At 38.8% G+C, this 19,277-nt stretch overlaps 1 long non-coding RNA gene across 2 annotated transcripts in view; it reads left to right on the forward strand.

The window, feature by feature from the left end:
* LOC148644310 (uncharacterized) overlaps window positions 1–19,277 on the forward strand; it is a 37,560-nt gene that overhangs the window by 9,961 nt on the left and 8,322 nt on the right. Inside the window, exon 3 of one of the 2 annotated variants that reach the window (XR_015928673.1) lies at window positions 10,108–15,291. The exons of the other annotated variant lie outside the window; for it this stretch is intronic. This is a non-coding gene — a long non-coding RNA (uncharacterized LOC148644310). Of the gene's footprint in view, window positions 1–10,107; window positions 15,292–19,277 lie in introns of those variants that run through there. 2 annotated transcript variants of the gene reach the window in all.

Raw genomic sequence — 19,277 nt, forward strand, 5'->3', positions numbered from 1 at the left:
TTCTGAGCAATAATTTATCTTACATTGATCTTCATCCCACTAGAGAAAGAGACGGCCGCTGTTTATCTCAGTCGGGGACCTGGGGCAACTGTTTCTTTTATTCTTCAGATGGCTGATTGGCTGCTATGGAGAAAGCCATCACCCTTTACTTTGAACTAGTCACAACATCCCCCTGCTGTATGAGACACAGGACTAAATATTTGTGGGAAAGTCAGCAGTTCGACTCTGAGAGTTTCAAACGGGGCATTCTGCTGAGAACAGGAAACTCTCCAAATCACCTGCAGTGGCATAGCTGTGAAACTAACAGCTGATTTGATCGGTTTGTTTCCTCAGTGAGGGAGAGTGGTGATCTTAGTGGTTTTAGCTGAGCAGCTACATCTTGTTTCCCAGGATATCCACAAAGGCCAGATTTTGGGCCAGATGCCCCTCAGCAATAAAAAAAGATTCATATGACTAGTACATCTCTTAAGTCAGCATTGACGCACGAGTTACTGTAAATGCTTAGTTAATATTTGCATGAAAAAATGGGCCCTTTTTGTAAAGAATAAGAGAGGAAATTGGTTAATGTCATTTCTGCATATGGTAAAAGTTTTAAGTATACTAATTTCTGCATTGCTTCAAGGTAATTGTGGGCACAAGGTTTTATGAAAGAATCATTTGTAATGGCTTCAATGGCTTGGAAAAAAATAAGGAGGGAAGAGAATGAGATTAAGTGGCGGATGCCTCTCTTGTAAATGATCCTGCGAAATATCAGCAATACAAATCATTGTAAGATTTTGGAACTTACACGTTCAAGGCCATGGTAATCAATTACTTGTGTGTTGACATTAATGATGGTTTATTTTAATATGAGGAAAGTCGAAATAATATGTTTTTGCTCTGGATTAATCACTGCAAATCAGACTTTCAGTAGAGTAAGAACTGTCAAAACAGTCAATGACAGAAAGATGTCCAAACATTTATCTTAAAAAACATTTATCTCAAGAATTAAAAGATTACCTGTGGATTCCTTTGTCTCAGCTTTCCAACAAAATGGAATAGCTGTGACAAGTGACATGCCTAAAATTCCTGTCCTAAAAAACAGCTGAGTTACAAGCAATCAAGATCGTTTTCAGAAATGTAAGCCTATAGGTCTTTTCCTCTGGCTCTGCTCCTTTAAAATCTACAAAAATAACTATTATAAATTATTCGTTTTTGTTATATAAATAAATAGTCGTTGTAAATGCAGTAAAATATATTAATGTTAATAAGCATATTTTAATATATTGTATGTGATTTCCCCATTGTTACATAGAACCTAATATGTCTAGTCAGACAAAACACCTTTTAAAGACTAGATGGGGATTTCATCATGCAAAGGTAAAATTATATTTCCAATAAAGTAGAAGTGCATTTTATTTCTGGAAGAGGAGGGAAGTTTTAGCCTGAATTCTGATGACAGATAAGTTTGAGTTAATGCAATTTAATGCAACAATCTTCGAACTGTATGAAGAAAAGCCCGAGGAAGGAAATTTGTAAAATTCTGCGGATTCCTTTGGTGAAGAGAGCACCCAGTAAATGCCTTGCTTTAAAATGAATCAACTTTTCCAGGTAGCTGAAGAGTAACATGGAAGAGAGAGAGGAGACGTGCAAGAAGTGTCTCAAGGCAAGGGGATACAGTATAGCACATGGTCAGCCCCCCTCTTTAATTCCAAAGAAATACAAATATAAAAGGCTCTAACACCTTGACTTATTTATATAATGTACTGTATATAGGCTTGCGTTTGCAAAGGAGCAAATAGACATGCTCTTTTGATAAGGTTTATCCAGGTTTTAGTGAGAAGTGATGTTAACATGCAGGGCACAAAGAAACAAGTAGAGCTTAATTCCCTCTGAAAAATATCAAAAAGAAAAAACGTTTTTGTTGTGATACATTACATTTACATTTTTATGTTGTACTGTATATGATGTGGCTTTTAGTGTATAATATTCATAGAACAATATTTAAAAAGTATCTGGTAATCCACCTTAACGTATTACTCAAGAAGCCACAAACACTACTAAGAATGAGTAATAATAATTCGAAGAAATGCTAAACTTAAGGGCTGAGCAATATAAAATTTATACAAATGTTAAAATGACGGTGATTTTTAATGATACTGCAAACCAGAAAATATGTGCTAAGTGTTTAGAAACTAATCAAAGTATTGTATGTTTGACTTCAAAATATTTAGACTTTCATTAAATAGAAGAAAAAGTCATTTTTTATTGGATTAAATCATTTCTGAGGGCTATAAAGATGATAAGTATATTGTTTAAACTATAAATACAAGCTCAGCTGACAAGTATATAATCCTTTTGAATATATTGCTTTTTAATTATCTGTTGAAAATGCATTGAGCTCCTTTGCTACCAAAATCTGTGCTGTGCTTTTCTAACCCTCAGAGAATGAGGCTGTGAAGGAAATACCTTGAGCTTTCTGAACTAGTCTGCACTTGCAGCAGATGAGGATATCCACTAATCTTCAGCTAAATGTGGATCTCCTCAAAAAATGTCAAGTCTGCAGAACCTATATGTTTTATATTTCTAACAGCTAATTTGTCTGAGCGATAAAAAATGTTTAATGGAATTAGTGATTTCAGCAAAAGTACTCCACTTTTGAAACCCCAACAACTGCTTAAATAAAACAAAACACTTGGGTCATACCTTTAAACAACTCATTTAGAGGTACATACTGTACAGGAATATTCTTAAGGTTAAGAGTCTGTAAATGAGATGTGTTCCATTTATGACTTTACTTTAAAAAAATATCTCCATGTTTTATTCATTTGTGCATTAGTTCAGAAAATTCTGAAATTATAAAAGAGAATAATCATCTTAAATGACAACAAATGAAACAGTTTATTTGCATGTATTATACTGGTTTATTGGACCAAATACCATTTGATGGATTCTAACAGGTGTTGCTCATTTCAGCATGAAGATGACCATTCTTCATTTATTTCTAGTGATAGCTCAGGCATTTTAGGACATGTTCCTGCCAGAAGTATACAGTAATTTCAATGATGTAGAACAATTATGTCATGGTAACCCTGCTACAAAAAAATCATACTTCTTTAGAATTCATTCAGTTTATTTTTATATTGTTCCTTTCACGGAAAATATCCTTCAGAAACAGCTCAACATACAAAAAAAGTTCACAAATCAGCCTACAAATTATAGAAAGTAGGCAGGATTTATTTTAAAAACAGCAACAGCAGGTTCCTGTGATTAAGAGAATGTCTAAAACTCTGATATTCTAAAAGGGATGGATATTTTTACCAGAGGACTTGATTCAAGTGATACAAGTGGTTCAAACTCCTCAAGGGCATGGACAATGTCAATCCAGCTTGCACAATGAAACATGAACCAGAGGACTCAAACCGAAATTGTGAGGAGGTGCATTCAATACTGAGGACAAGAGGCATATGTTCTCAGTTTCTTTTCTTTTTAAGCAGTTTCTTATGATCTTGACACTACGACTGCCACCTACAGCGTGCTCTCCCCCCACAGGTGTACTTCTAGAGTGGAAGAGAGATGCACGAGACGAACAGTCAAGAGAAAGAGAATTGCGTATGATATATACAGTAGGCACAGTGGTTAGCACTGATGCCTTGCGGGGCTGGGGCTCGGGGTTCAACTCCAGACCTGGGCTGCTGTCTGTGTGGAGTTTGTATGTTCTCACCGGGTGTGCAGGGATTTCCTCCATGTGGTCCACTTTACTCTCACAGTCCAAAGACGCGCTGGCAGGTTAATTAGCTTCTGGGAAAATTAGCCCCGGTGTGAGTGTGTGTGTATCTCTGTTTGTGTCTGTGTGCCCTGCGATGGACTGGCATCCCATCCAGGGTGTATCCTGCCTTGTCCCTTGCAGGGATAGGCTTCAGCTCCCCTGTGACCCTGAATTGGATGGTGGTTAGAAAATGAAAGGATATAAAGCTTAGAGAAATTATGTCTGGAACAATTATGATTTAAAAAAGCTGGGAAGAAAGAGGCTTGTTTGTCCCTCCTGAATCAAAAAACAATGAGTTGCCTCCTGACACCTAATATCCAAACTTTGAGACAGAAACTCCCTTCAGTTTTCCTGAAACTCAAATAAATCACTGTGTAAATGCAGTGCTAAACCTTTGCTCAGTTAAAGACATGGTAATCTTGACATTACAAAATGAAAATTGTATGAAGGCTTAACAACAGAATTAAAATGTTTTACGTTGATACTATCTTGGATGCTCTGAATCACTGAGGACCCACTGTGATTCACTGTGAATATCTGATTCAATTAACCAATCAGGACCTACAAATGAACAGAATGAGATCAGAAAACAAGTCACACTGTAATTAAATAATTGATGTAATCATATAGTGCTATACATATATTGATATACATTGTTGCAATGATTACATGCAACAATTAATCTTGGATTTTCTTTTGTTATTCAAGATTTCCTGTTAATTTATGTTCATAATCTATACAGTATATGTGAATAAAACTGTTAAGAAACAGAAAAGATTTACTGTAACCACATGTTCTGTGGGTCAGCATGTTGCTGCAGATACAACAGTGCCCCTTAATTTCATTTTGGAGAAACGCTACATGTTGTGAGTATAATTTACATGCTGATTTATTTTCACCTCACATTGAATAAACAGATTAGTGCCATGTGTTGAACGGCTGTAAGAAAACACCATTCTGGATGCAAATCCTTTGCAAGGCAAAAAAAAAAGAGTGACCATAGCCGGCTTGAAGAAGGATTAGATTTTCTTAATTACCTTTGGTTGATGCAAATCCTTTGAAGAATCTGTAAATCTGTTTGTGTTCAGGCAGAGCTTGAGATCAGAATGGCAGACGCTTCTGAGGCCCATCTGCCTCCTAGGAGCATGTTCTGGAGCTGGAGTGGGGCTGACTGCTATGCACAGCAATGCCCAGGAAAACGCGCTCATACATGTGAGCAGGGCCTTCCACTGATTCAATAAACATTCCAATTACAAGCAATTTCTTTTCCCTGCAACTATTGGCAGCATGACAATGCACCTGTATGGAAAGTCATGTGCATGTAATTAATTTTGATCTTCTGTGTTTATTTCTCTTTCAGTTTTGCGTCCATGTGCTTCTTATTTTTATCGTTTACATTCCTGCGCTGTCGCTCATTGGAAAATGTACCAAATTAGTGAAGAGGCTGATATATGCTATCATCCTGCAATGTGTGGAGAGTGGGAGGATTAGTAAGATATACGTGTTAAATACAAAGGAATGATTGTAGCCAAAGCAAAACAATTCATTCTACAGCATAGAGTATAACCTGTTTGAATTATTGGCAGAAGAAAAATCCCCTGGTTTCTGGAAGGGTGCAAGGGTTTGAATTTTCCTCCCAAACTTCTGCTTGAAACTCCATGAAGGAAATAGAATTCACCTCTGGTTACTGTACCATGCTATAAGCCCACATTTCTTTCAGCATATTTTGTTCCTAAAACACAAAAAAAGAGACAAAAAAAGATTTTAAAGCTTTTTTGCATTTGAAATTAAATCACTACCTTGAAACAAGGCTGCTTATTGGTACCTTTTCATTTTTATATTGTTACAAACACTACGCTCATGGCCACTGTAGATATTAATCCAAAATGTGAACAGAAAAGATAAATAAAAATATAGATTAAAGAATCATGATGGGTTGTAAGAAACATGTCAAAACACAGTCAAAAACTATTACTAAGCTGCTGTAGAGTATCCCTAAATGTTAACACAATCTCTGGAATATTGACATATAGACTGGGTTGTCGCAATGTTGGGTCGGATGTGATTACTCTCTGTGCCCTTCAGGACTTGGCCTTTCCCTCAAAGTTGGTTTCCTGCTTGCTGCTAATTGTGGACTAGTCGGCTCATTGCTGAACCAGAGCATCACACTGTGACAGACGTGGTGCCTTCATGACCCTGCCAACCAGCTAATCTGTCTTTTTGGGACAGAGTATCATTATTATGATTTATACAGATTCCTAATCAACTCCTTTGGTAAGATACCAAATATGTAACAGTGTGTTCAAATACCAAACACTGAGCACCTTATGTGTCACCTTATACGACATCACATAACTGGAACTCGGTATGTTGTTATCCCAAATACTACCACTCCAATGATCAAGGCAACTAGCCTCTCACTATTTAGAGTAGAAGGATATCACCATATCACCCTGCAACTCACAACTGGCAACCCACTGAAGCTCAGCAGGTGTGAGTCTGGTCAGTACCTGGATGGGAGACCTCCTGGGAAAAACTAAGGTTGCTGCTGGAAGAGGTGTTAGTGGGGCCAGTAGGGGGCACTCACCCTGCGGTCCATGTGGGTCCTAATGCCCCAGTATAGTGACGGGGAAACAGGCGCCGTCCTTGAGACGTAAAACCGAGGTCCTGACTCTCGGTGGTCGTTAAAAATCCCAGGGTTTTTCTCAAAAAGAGTAGGGGTGTAACTCTGGTGTCCTGGCCAAATTCCCCTTTGCCCTTTATCAATCATGGCCTCCTAATAATCACACTGGTGGTGGTGGAGGGGAGTCCCCATTACCTGTAAAGAGCTTTAAATGGAGTGGCCGGAAAAGTGCTGTAGAAGTGTAAGCAATTATTATTAAGGATCACACAGGTGCCCAATCAGCTACTTGCTGTGAAAGTCTCATGTTCTTAATGTCCACAGGTGTACTGAAATCACCAGATTGTGAGGTTATGAAAAACAGACAATGAGTATGTCAGCTGTGCATTAGTATCTGTACAGTATCACAATAAAGATCTTGACAGCAAAAAGTAGTGCATTTTTGTGCTACTATTACTTTAAGTGTATCACATGGTATGGCACAAAGCATTTGCTGTACTTGAATGGAAAAGCAATTGTAGAAACACAGAAGGCAGGTGATGTATATTCAGTCTTCATGAAATATTAAGCTCTGGAGGCAAAACATGGATTCATAATATATTTTAAACCTCTTTTTGACTAAGGAGACTGGAAACACGGAAGACTATGCTTTTATTGTGCCCCACATAGTATCTTCACCTAAAAGAAAGAACATATAACAAAGTTAGATGTAAAACAGAGCAGGCAAATCTAAACTTTCATTTTTTATTCTTGCAGACAGAAAATATATTTAATCTAATATATTCTTTATTTGGAAACCCCCCCTGAAAACATGCTCAATCAGTGGTGCAAAGTCTTATACATTGACATTATGGCCTTATCCACTCTAAGACATATTGACTGGCTTCAGCACTGAAGCGCCTCAAGGCTAATTCTAACAGATGCTTACACTGCAGTGAAGCCTAAATGAAAAAAAAATCAAGTTACAGTGGCCTTGGTGTAAAGCCATGTTTTAATGGTGTATTTTCCTTCCCAGTGACGGTGTAGTTTTCACTTTTAGCGACTTTCTTAATACACTCCTCTGCTGTTTGTTTTGGTTTTTGATCCAGCGAGGCTACACCCGCCTGTTTTCTGAGGTTCTCCACGGAAACAGTTCTCTTTTTATGAACTCTCCACGCTGCCTGATTTCTTTCTAAGCATTACACTTAAAACCAGTTGCGGGTAGTCGTGATTTATAGAGCCAGGAGATCATCTACTGATTTTAGGAGATTTGCTGCAGAGATGTTTTTTGGACTCCTCTTTCCAGGGAAACTGAAAAGGGGCCAGGATTGCATGTTTTTCCTGAGGAACAGATTGTTCTCTTGTTCACATCATCTTCTAATTGAACTGCCAGTACAGTGCATGCCACGCCTGTGCACCTCTCCCTGTGGCCTGAGATTAATGTCCAGAAGACATGGCCTCAATTAGGCCCTAATTCATATTTAATCAGCTCTGGGACTTTTAGCAATAAAAAACACTTTGATCTGATAGCTCAGGGTAATGGCACACTTTTGCTTGTATTGGCACTAAAGGTGTCCAGAGCAAACTTTTCTCTTCTTTAAATGCTTTGGAAGGGAGTGAGAACTGACTGCAGTTTGGATTCTAGTTGTATTGTGTAGGAGAAAATCAAGTTAGTACTGTTGGAGACCTGATAATGATCATGAGTAATCCCTTTCACAACTCTTAAGTTTGTCTAGGATTCATTTTGAGCAGAACAATTATGGGGGGAAAAAAAACATGGCATGAATTAAATAACAGCATTATTTTCATTATGCCAAAAGAGGTAAGAAAATGTTTCATAGCACAGCTCTTGTACCATGGCTCCTATTTAACAAACGCATAAGAGATAAGAATGCACAGAAAAAGAGGACGTTGTACACAAAGTTTAGAGTTGGATTATCAAATGATTTGTTTAAGGATGTTTAAAAAATCTTCAGCTGTTTAGGAAAGAAATGAACAATGAATATGTTTTGTCTCTTTAATATGAAAAAAACTTGGATTTCTTATTTATACGTACTGTTGTTCAACCTACTTAAGTAGACAAAATAAAAAGCATGGCCTTTTATCTTTTGCTCTACTCAGAAGATGGAACTTGAGTCCTGCCAGATGTGTTTGCAGTATCTACACAGTGTATACTGTATGTACAACCACTTACAGTGACCCGTGGAGATCTTATTTAAACCTATTATTAAGATGTATGTCAGTGTATATCATTGATTTATGGAGAGGTTTACTACTATTTTAAAAGATAATATAGTAAAAACAATTAACCATACTGATCAAAACTTGGAGCTTGAAAAAGTACTGAGAGCCTGTCAATAAGCCTTAAAAAAAGAAAGAGCCATTGCTTTCAGATCTGTTTTGCTCTCCATGGCTAACCTAATTTAACATCACAAAGGTGGTGGAGCCGCTGAGCCCAAACAATAGATAGGAAAAGTACTAAAATAAAAATATTGAAACAAAAGGCGTGGTCTGTTCCAGGAGGATAATGCCTTTCTGCAGCAAGGGCTTTGAAGAGATGTGGAATGTGTTTTCATATTGATGAAGCAGGAGTCTGTTTTTTGGACAGTCAACACCGTCTTTTAACAGCTCTGATTCTGAGAGTGTTACTGGCTGGATCAGTAACTGAAGAGAGTTTGGCTTAACATTAAAAGATTGCATGTGCCTGCTAACCTGTAGGAGCCGCTGTTGGAAAAGAAGGCAGGCACAGACTCAGGTAAGGTTCCTCTCTGCAAGTCAAAGACAGCTGCATTGACTTGAGTGCAATGAGGACCATCTTTGTACTGGAATCCACTGGAATCCAGCCACACAGGGGAATATGTGCATATCGGTCTATTTGCCTGCAGCTTGCCGATTTGAAAGCAGCCTCAACTGGTCTTTAGATCTCAGAAAATGGTGTTTAGAATCTCCCAGTGCTGCTAATAGCAACCACCAACGTTAAGTAAAACATAATTAAAATCCTTAATTTGTGTCATGGACACCTCATCCATCTTAATCAAAATCCCATTTATGGCATCTGTAGTTACTTAGACAAGTGAGGCTGATTCCCTCTCTCTCTCTCTCTCTAAAAAAGATTTCCTTTCTGGAAGATACTTAAGATGGCGGGACTCTGTTGTTCACAGTTAAATCAAGCAATGCTTCTTTCACTTGAGTAATGACATTCCAGTCAAAGTTCCCTAGCATCATTATGCAACTCAGTCTTTGAGCATGTGAAATGAATTGTACACATACCATGGGACATTTTAAACTCCTTTTTAATGTGTTGCCTCTCACTTTAAGTGGAGATGTTGATAAAATAATCATGATTTAATTATTTGATTGAAAAGGGAACTTCTAATGCTTTCTAATGCATGAATTTCAAGCCACAAAGAAGGTAAAAAAGAAAAATGATGTAATAGCACAGTTTAAAGGCTGCCCGTACAAGTACTTTGAATTATTGGCAGTCAAATTAGTAAAATAAATCTCTGTCAAGATGTTCCCTGAGTAGTTTACCTGACAGTTGGCCTAAGACCAGCTTGAAGCTTTTTGTGCCTCTGGCCCTCATCGCCTCACATTCTGGCCAAGAGATTTTTATCTTTCTTTTATATCTGTCGTCTCATCTTCAGCTCCAATATCATAATTCTTCATTAACTCCTTTGTTCTTCCTGAAAGAACTTTGCCCTGTCACTCTGAATTTACCCATCCATTTTCATTTCTCTTCCTTTTTTTCCACTCCTGGCAGGTTCCGATGTGAAGGAACGTAGACAGAGTCTCCCCACTGACCCTTGAACCCATTTCCTGCTGGCGCAGTTTCCTGTCAATTGTTGCAACTGAGGAGATTTGGCATCAATGGCTGTGAAAGTACTGATTATGAATCTCTTCTTGAGGAAATTTTGTGACGCTACTGGTCTTTCCCATTAGCTTGACCTGGATATGAAAGGAACAAAATATAAATTCTCTCATATGTGCAGCTCAGAAAAGCACAAGCCAAGTTACAGTAAGTTTGTATATCCGCAAAATGCACATAAAATTTAAAAAGTAAATGCACAAGTTGCATTACAATACAAAGGAAAAGCCTATCATTTTGCAGGGTATTGTGTTGTAGGATAATTTCCCAAAAGGAAAAAGGTGCTGATCACATTAATAAACATATAACCTCTGTAACAATATCTTTCCAAGTGGGTCACATGGCACAGTAGCACTACAGCTTTCATCTTTAACAGCCCTGTAGTGCATTTTTCAAAATGACGGTTTAATAAAAACGGTTTATCGCGGTTCTACTGTTAGCCAAGTTCTTTCAAAGAAAGGAAAAAAACATCTTAGCCTTAACCAGAGCTTTATTTTACCTAACTGGTGCAAATGAAGGGCATAGAATACACTGCTTTCTTCTTTCAAATTTAATAAAGATTGTTTGTGGACTCGGACAAGCCTTTGCATAAAAAGCCAGGAGGGCTACTGTTACAAAACTAATAGTAGGGAATAAAAAACAGCTTACAGCATTTCAACATTACCTGCCATGTATTTACAATAGCAGTGTGAGATGTACAAAATTAATCTAAAATTGTTTGTTGGTCTAAGATTCAGTTCCCACTTGGTTTAAACTACCATGTAAAGACATTTTTTCATTAAGACACTGATTGGCTTAAGCCTTTTATAGACAGCTTTGACCTCTGACAGGGTGAACACAAGATAACAAGCCTGAACAGAGTCCCAGTGGGACTGTGTTAAGGTCTAAATCGGATTAAGTATTCTTCAGCAGAGCTCACTCTCTCTCCTGAGGCTAGTGTGCAGTGGGTATTTCTAGGCTTTAGTAAAACCGTCAGCATTTCTCAGCGTACTTTTAGTTTAATGCTGTAGGTCTTATGCAGCTGCAGAACCAGTCAGTTTAGTAAAAGATAAAGTATCACTGCATTTCTGAAGTTAATTAAAAGCAAATTTTGATTGTTTATATCTTAGCATTGTTCCCTTCTTTTGTTTCAAATTAAATTACTTTCTCCATCGGACAGGCCACGAATATTGCTTTTCCTGTTTAAGAAGGATCTGTGTGCTTTTTGGTGGGGAAATATCCTTTTTATTCTTCTAGCTTTTGAAATGTTTTTAAATAAAAAAGTGAAATATTTTCTCAAGGTGTTAGCAATTAAAAGTTTCACAGTTTATGGCCTTCGCAGAGCAAGGGAGTGTCGATGTGGAAACTGGAAAACGTTTTCCGAGGTCCAGCAAACAGCGTTGAAATCAAAGAGATGAACCTGGGTTTGCCAAACGCAATTCATCATTAATCTGGGCACAGCAGCAAGTTTTATCTGATGATACAAACTGGAAATATCAGTAGTAAATGCAGCTTCTCTGTGTAATGAGTCAGTCCTCAGCAGACCACATTGATGTAGGTCTGGTGAGATGCAGTTCAAAACAAGAAATCTGTGGTAAGGATTTATTCTACCAGCCTTATTCTACCACAGAACCCTTAGTACTTTATAAAACCTGTAGTAAATCTGCAATAGGCATTAACAGCTACTTATCAAGATGCGGTTCTGGGAGGGAAAAGATTTGGTTGAGTATCAGGACGTGGCCAGTATGGGGATGGGAAATCTCCCGGGAAAAGCAGGCTGTGGCTGCAGGAGGTGGACCAGTAGGTGGCACTCTTCCCTATGGAGTTGTGTTTATGGGCCCGTGCCAGAGTGTGGTGATCGGGGACGGTGTGCTGCAGACGTTTATATTAGACATCAAACCAGGAACATGACTGCTTGGTTGTGAAAGATCCCACGGCCCATTTCAGAGGTTAATTCCCCTGCCGTTAACCTGGCTAAATTCCACTCTGGCCTTGCAAATGACATCGTTCATTCAAGCAAAATCTCCCTCCTCCGTCTTCACTGCTGTTAGTGGGGCTGCAGGTGCCAGGCATCTCCCAGCTGCAAGGCGAGGATCCCCTTTAATATGTACTGTTCTAAGGGTTCTTTCTGGATTTAAAATCTATATAAAAGAAATGGATTGCTATTATTAATCCATCCATTTTCTCACCGTTTATTCCAAATCAGGGTCGCATTGGAGGCGGGAGCCTGTTCCGGCAAGCAGTGGTCACAAGTGGGGGTACACCCTGGGCAGGGCACCAGTCCATCGCAGGGCAAACGGACACAGACACAAACACTCACACCAGGGTCAGTTCTTCCAGAAGCCAGTTAACCTACCGGTATGTCTGTGAAAGGAAACCTGAGCACCTGAAAGAGACCCACACAAACACAGGGAGAACTGCACACAGACAGTACCCCAAGAACCCAGGAATGGAAATGAACCCAGGGAGGACCCCAGCTCCTTAAGGCAGAAATGCTAACCATCGATTCACGATTATTATATATGACATTATTATAATAATATTTTGATTGCAGTTCAGTCAACATTGGTTCAGTGTTTGGTAGCTGTTATGGGCTTATCTAGGCTTATCCTAGCGGCATGAACTGTTCACGGCGTTCGGCCAATGTTGTAATCCTGACCGAGGCCGGGGCACAGACCCAGCGCAGTTAGGCAGTCTGGGTATTATCTCTTCTTTACAATTCGGGAAGGAAAATAATGAGCAGCGAGACATGAAACTGAAAGTGGAGTGTGTTTATTTTTCTTTAAACAAATCCCTGGTCATAAAAGCTTATATAACGAGGTGTGTGACTGTAAAAGTGACACCTGGCAGCAGCTCGGTCTCACTATGGTTTGTCTGGAGTAAAAGCAAAGTCGCAGTGATTTTCGCACTGTTGCCTGTTTTGGCTATTGCATGTTCTTTGGGTGAAAAATGTTGTTTGACAGGTCACACAGTGGTTCCGTTTAGCAGCCTGTCTTAAAGGAACGTAAGGAACTGTGTGAAGGTGTTTATCTGCTTGAACTTTGTCTACAAGACTGCAAAGACTCTGGGTACATGTAAATATTTCCAAAGTCCTCACTGCCTCTGGAGACACCTTGGCACATATCCTGCTTTTGAAATTTAACCAGGATTCATTTTAATAGTTTCCTTTCTGCCATAAACATTATGTTCATCAGCAAAAAGCAGCTTTCAAAGGAACTCCAAGCATATTTGGAGAGTCCATCAATCTTGCCCTGCAATAAAGACTACAGGAACCATTTGAAATAACCCACAAAGAGTAAAAGAGGGTACAAAAGATCCATGGGTTTTAACCCATATTCTTTGCCTTAGTAAGTATCAAATATTAAGCTTTTTTTCTCAATCATAAACAACCCTTCTGGTTCGATTCAGAAGCCAGCGCTTTCTTTGATAACATGATGGAATTTATCTACTTCCGGGAAAATAATGAGGCATAATTAGCAGATAAGGCGCCACAATTGTTAACATCTGTGGTCAGTGGGGAAGCTGCAGGAAAGGGCTAGAGAATCTATTGAAGGCTATGACTGAAAAGACATTGGGGTTTCTTTGGTTTACATGTTGCTTTTACCAAGGATTAGCGCATGTGAAGTGATACAAGCATTCTTGGTTAAACAAGAAAATGGAAGACCAGACTGATACCATCAAATTGTTGGCTTGTGGGGAGTATGAGGCCAAAGCATCTGAATGTGTCTATCTTTAGATTAGATGTTGCTGATGAATGAGGCCACAGATAAGAGAGGAGTGACAGAAACACTACAGGATTTCCACTAGCTCTTTTCCAGTCAAAATAAAGCAGCCACGTTTCCTCACGGTGCCTCTCGGAATGCGAGCTCCGGGCTCCGAGCAGGAAAGGACTCTTTCTGTGCTCGGCCCGGGCTCGGGAGCAGCTGGTGTTATCAGGCACCTTTCACATTTCGTGCAAAGGAACCCAAAAAGGAGCCTGCAAGGGCTGGAAGTTTCAACGCTTTCCATTAGCAGAGGGCGTGAAGACTTGGAATTAATACATGGGACACTAGAAAAGGGAAAATAATAGAGGCATTCGGGGGAGAAAATGTGGTGATGTAACATTCTTCTTGGCAGCAAGCAGAGGTCAGTAGGAGGTTGCTGCCTTTATTTTTCAACAGATATAAAAGATACAAAATCATTATGTTGGGGATAGGTGCCCATTTAAGAAGAAAAGCTACTAGTTTGGCACGTTAGTGTCATCTTATCATGTTTCATTTGTTTTCCTGCATTATGTTCAACCCTAGCGCCAGCGCTCACTTCTGATTTTCAGTTTCTATGTCCTTTCCAACATATCTCCACCTACAAAAACATACAGGCAATTCTTTAAAGCGCAACCCCGATGGGCACCTTGCCTTTATCTGCATGTTTATGCACTTGTGGAGCAACAGTTTACATCAGGAACCAAAGATTAAATTGAAACAATTTCTTTTGTGATGGGGTAAAAACATGGAACTGGTAAAAGACACTGCAAACAAGCAAATATTTACGAGTACTGTATCCGACTCAAAATGGCAGTCCTTAAGGCTAATAATTGTGATACACCAAACAAGGAAATGTGAAAAAACAGGTTTTCACTACACGTTACTAAAACTGAAGAGAGCAACAATTTGATTTCAGAAATACTTGCAAGGGAACGTAATTTTTGTGTAGAATCCAAGAAACAAAATTAGACTGGAATATGGCGCTTGGAAAAATAGCACATTAGCATCACTCCCCTATTTCCCCCTGTTTATTCCCAAGAAACACATTTGTCACATAACTCAAAAGGAGATTCAAGATAACGGCAACTAGCCAGAATAATAAAGAGAAAACATGTTACTCTAGTTGGAAATTGTCTCATGGTGAGCTATTGTTAGTAGAAAGAAAATGCTTTGAGTATTGATGTATCTTTATACAGTATCTTACAAATTAATGAACAGGCTGTATCATGTTTTTTATTCACTTAGGGTAACGAGAGCATCAACACACTGTACAATTCAGAAGCTGTTTGATGTACAGTAACAGTGCATGTTCCTGTGTGGATATACTTGTGGTCTTTGTTTTTATTTTTCTGATTAAAAGGCACTATCTATTATTCTGCAAGTGACTGCTTTACATTTTACACTTCTTTTCTCCAAATCATAACAGCCCAATATGGAACCAAAGGAAAAAACACTTCAGTGCTGACAAATTCCCTTCAAAATTAATTAATTCCACTTATTTTCTCCCTTAACATCTCTGAAACAGGGGCATTTGATTTCGAAATGACAAGTCTTTAATTGCTACTTAATAGACTCTGCTGTTTAATTCTTCTTAAAATGTTTTGTGGAAAAACAAATCTGCTAATTGAGTGATATATATCATGTATCTGCAATGTAGTGAAGGGACATCTTCCAGTGTGCAAGTTTACAAGTTCACAGTCCCCTAACTATCCCAAACATGCCCTCTAATTTCCCCTGGGAGAATTCTTCTGCTTCTAGATGCTTTTACAAACTTCACCCGAAAGCTAAAATAAAATGTATGCTTACAAAACGGCATTAGTGGACAGAAATCCGAATCACACAACCTCACACGGGGCCTTGATTGACATTTAATTGAGCATTTCAAGAGCCAAAAGGATACATTGTGCGCAGAGCAGTTACACTACTGGAATTGTGCTAAAACAACACGCACTAAAATACAGCGACCATATGAACTGTGTGATCCACTATGGCTGGCTCATAAATTAGTACAGATCTGCGGGCGTGAACAGCTGTCTGTGTCCTGCCGTGTGATGTTTATGTGGAAAACTAGATTTCTGCGGCTGCGATTTTGTGTTTTATTTGTACCATGAAGCACATGTGTTGTCTTTTGTAATAGGACGCTGCTGTCGTATTGTGAAATGCGTGTAACACTGGCTGGATTTTTTTTTTATTGTCTAGTATTATGTCATTCGAGAGCAGTGTAACTGTAGGGTTCGTGCGATGGTGGTTAAACGCTCTGTCTGTAAGGATGGGAACTAGATGGAGACGGATATTCTCCTTTTTTTACAGTTATATTTCCACCTGCTGCGTTCTCCCTCTCCCTGATCTTTTTCCTAACCACTTTATACCATATAACCAATCAGAAAACAAAGAAAGGTTTACCTTAATGCACACATCAGTAACAGATAATTCTATACAATTCAAAATACTTAAAAAGGCGTAACTGAATAAAACATCAGTAACACAAGACATAAGGTTACAGTTGCTTCTGTGGGGATGCGGGTAGTCACCGGAGAGAAGGCGCATTAAATAAAACGAGCCATAGAAAAGACGGCCACTCCGCATAAAGTCTCCATTAGCGCACCGCTAGCTGACACGGCTGCAGTACTGTCCTATTACCAAGCCTCCTCGAGTTGAAGCAAGCTCTGCATCCGTGACTTCAAATACGTGAAGGTAACATTTGTTGGAAACGGAGACAGAAGTGTCGTTAATTCCAGATTATTCGTGTTTTTCCAAGAGGTAACAAAGTTAGGGCCAACTTCACAGAGGAACGTTTTAAAGCACAGACTGTGTGTCGGTTCTAATTATCACAGAACCTTTTTTACCAGCTATTTGATGAGTAATTATTTAAATATAACGAATGACATAATTGACATAATTGTTTTTTGCATTGTTGTTAAAGGATTTACCAAACGGCAAAATAGCTACAAAATTAAGCGATGTGCGTGTACAAATACATCGTTATGATCATTACGTGTATTATTTAAATATAATTAATTATGAGAAATGGTTATGATTTAAATATACATCGTAAAGTTAAAGTACCTTTTAAAAAATAAAACACTAAGAACATTATACACAATTGTAGGTGCAATTATTGAATAGTGTGGTTTAAAAAAAAATCCGTAACAGGTATTTTGCAGATATTGTTTCTGCAAAAGGCAGTTACTGACTGATTAAACTATCAGCGCAATATCCCACTGACACAATCTGTTGCTCGTTGTCTCATAATAGTTTGATTACTTCGGGAAAAAATGCAGCGAATGGTTGCAATTGGCGAAGCGTGAAATTACCACTGCTCACAGAAGCAATTTATCTGTGTTTCTCAAGGGGAGGCGCTGACCTGCTGGGCTGGGGCGGGTGGTGTCTGTGCTGTCTCAGGTTTTTTCGTTTTTGCCTGTGGAGTAAACTGGGTCCGTGTGTGAATCAATTATCCCTACGTGAGAATTTGTTCCTAAATGAGGAGTATTTAATGCACAGACATAATGCGAAATTAAATGCTAATTTCCAAATGGTCAAGGGTCTTGTATTAATACCAAGCAGTGATACACTGGTACTGTAGGTATTCACACATTAAAAAAGACAAAAAAATGGTTTTTAAGTCGTATATGTTTCAGATACACAGCTGATTCATCTTTGAGACAACGGTCATGTACTAATGTTATTAAATTGTACCTAGAATCATAGTTAAATCCTTAATAAAAACGTTTATAGTTTTTGTCATTTTATTTCATTATAAGTTATGGTTAATACAAAATCTGTAATTTCTACATGTGTAAATATCTGTGTACTGTAAGTACATGCGCAAATAATTATAATAATAATTACTTTAACTTATATAGTGCTTTTTTTTCGGACACTCCACTCAAACTTTACATTTTTGTGACGTCTCTACGGGCCCTCTTGACATTTTTCATCGTGAGCATACCTTTTATTTCTGACCTCTGTCTAAACCCCATTCTAGATTTAACTGTGCACTGTACTGAAAAAAAAAGCAGTGCGGTGTGCTGTAGGAAAAAAAAAACCTTCCATGATGTTCCTCCGGAGTGTTTTGAGATACTAAATGAGCCGAGGGCATGCTTTGGCGTGGTTTAGGATTAAACGTTTTCACTGTTCTCGGCTCCCAAGGAAAGTGAACTGCTAACCCTTTTCTATAAGGGTTCCTATAGTACTTGCGGTAGAGATTTCCAGACGAGGCATGCACGCTGAGCCACACATAAAAGGACTGCGCTGCGTCTTTTTCCCTGATGCATTTGCTGACTACATACTGTACCACTCAGCTCCCTGTCATCTCAGCCAGGCTAAGGTGGTATGAAGAGCTCCTTCATGGAGCTTTTTGTTGGTGTTTTTCTCCCTCTTGAACTCTGCTCACAGTTCACCAGTAAAACAGCCCGGTCCACAGATGTCCCAAGGGCATCGAAGGCTCCATTTTGCCCCTTTCTCCCGATAAAAGAAGAAGCGCCTTATTAAATTACGGAGAACAAAAATGTTTTGCGAGAACGCTTGTACCCTTAGGATGGGAAATCTGTGAGTCTCGGCCTGACCTTTGTCATCAGGGTTGGAGTTTGAACTCGAGTTTACCGCTACAGGCCAGTTATTGATCCCACATGGGATACTTTTCAGCTTGGATTTAATCATGAGATTTTACATGTCACAGTCGTTCCCAATAAACTGCGCTGCGGAGAGAAGAGACGCTGAACATTAACTGACTGATCTCACAGTCTGTGGAAACGTGCTTGCTTCCTAAATAGTCGAAATCGCTCTGTTTCCAGTTGCCTTTCTCATGTTGATTTGGCTAAATTAGTTTTAGCTGGTTGGATTTTTATTTTTTTAAGATCTTCCCCTTCTAAAAGGTTTAAATCGGCCTTCTGTCACCTTAAAACCGAGTTTGAATTTCAAACTGCTATTTCCACTCTTGTAGTGTAGGGGTCGCCAGTGAGCTGCTTTCAAGTCTCCGCAGATGAGAGGGCAATTAATGTTCTGTTAACTGAATCTCCGTGGAAATGCCGAAGAGATAAAATACAAGTGGGTTTTAACAAATAAATAGTTGCCCTTCTATTTTAGAGATGTATTAACGCATTGTTGATTATTTACAAACTGCGCGGCTGAATGATGATATCGTTGGTAAGTTTAAATTCAACTTGGCTAGTGTGTTAGTAATCTTCAGGTGCATGACGATTCATGGTGTCTTCTTAAATATGAGTTTTCCCATTCATAGGACAGTTAATGAGTTCTTTTAGACTGAATTGTTTTAGAAATATTGCTACATTGGCAAATAAGGTGGCTAGTCTGTGTCGTAATGAGCAGTCAAAAGTCAACATG

Source organism: Lepisosteus platostomus, chromosome 20 (genome assembly GCF_059453375.1).
Source record: "Lepisosteus platostomus isolate fLepPlt1 chromosome 20, fLepPlt1.hap1, whole genome shotgun sequence".
In the NCBI taxonomy this organism is placed as follows: Eukaryota; Metazoa; Chordata; class Actinopteri; order Semionotiformes; family Lepisosteidae; genus Lepisosteus; species Lepisosteus platostomus.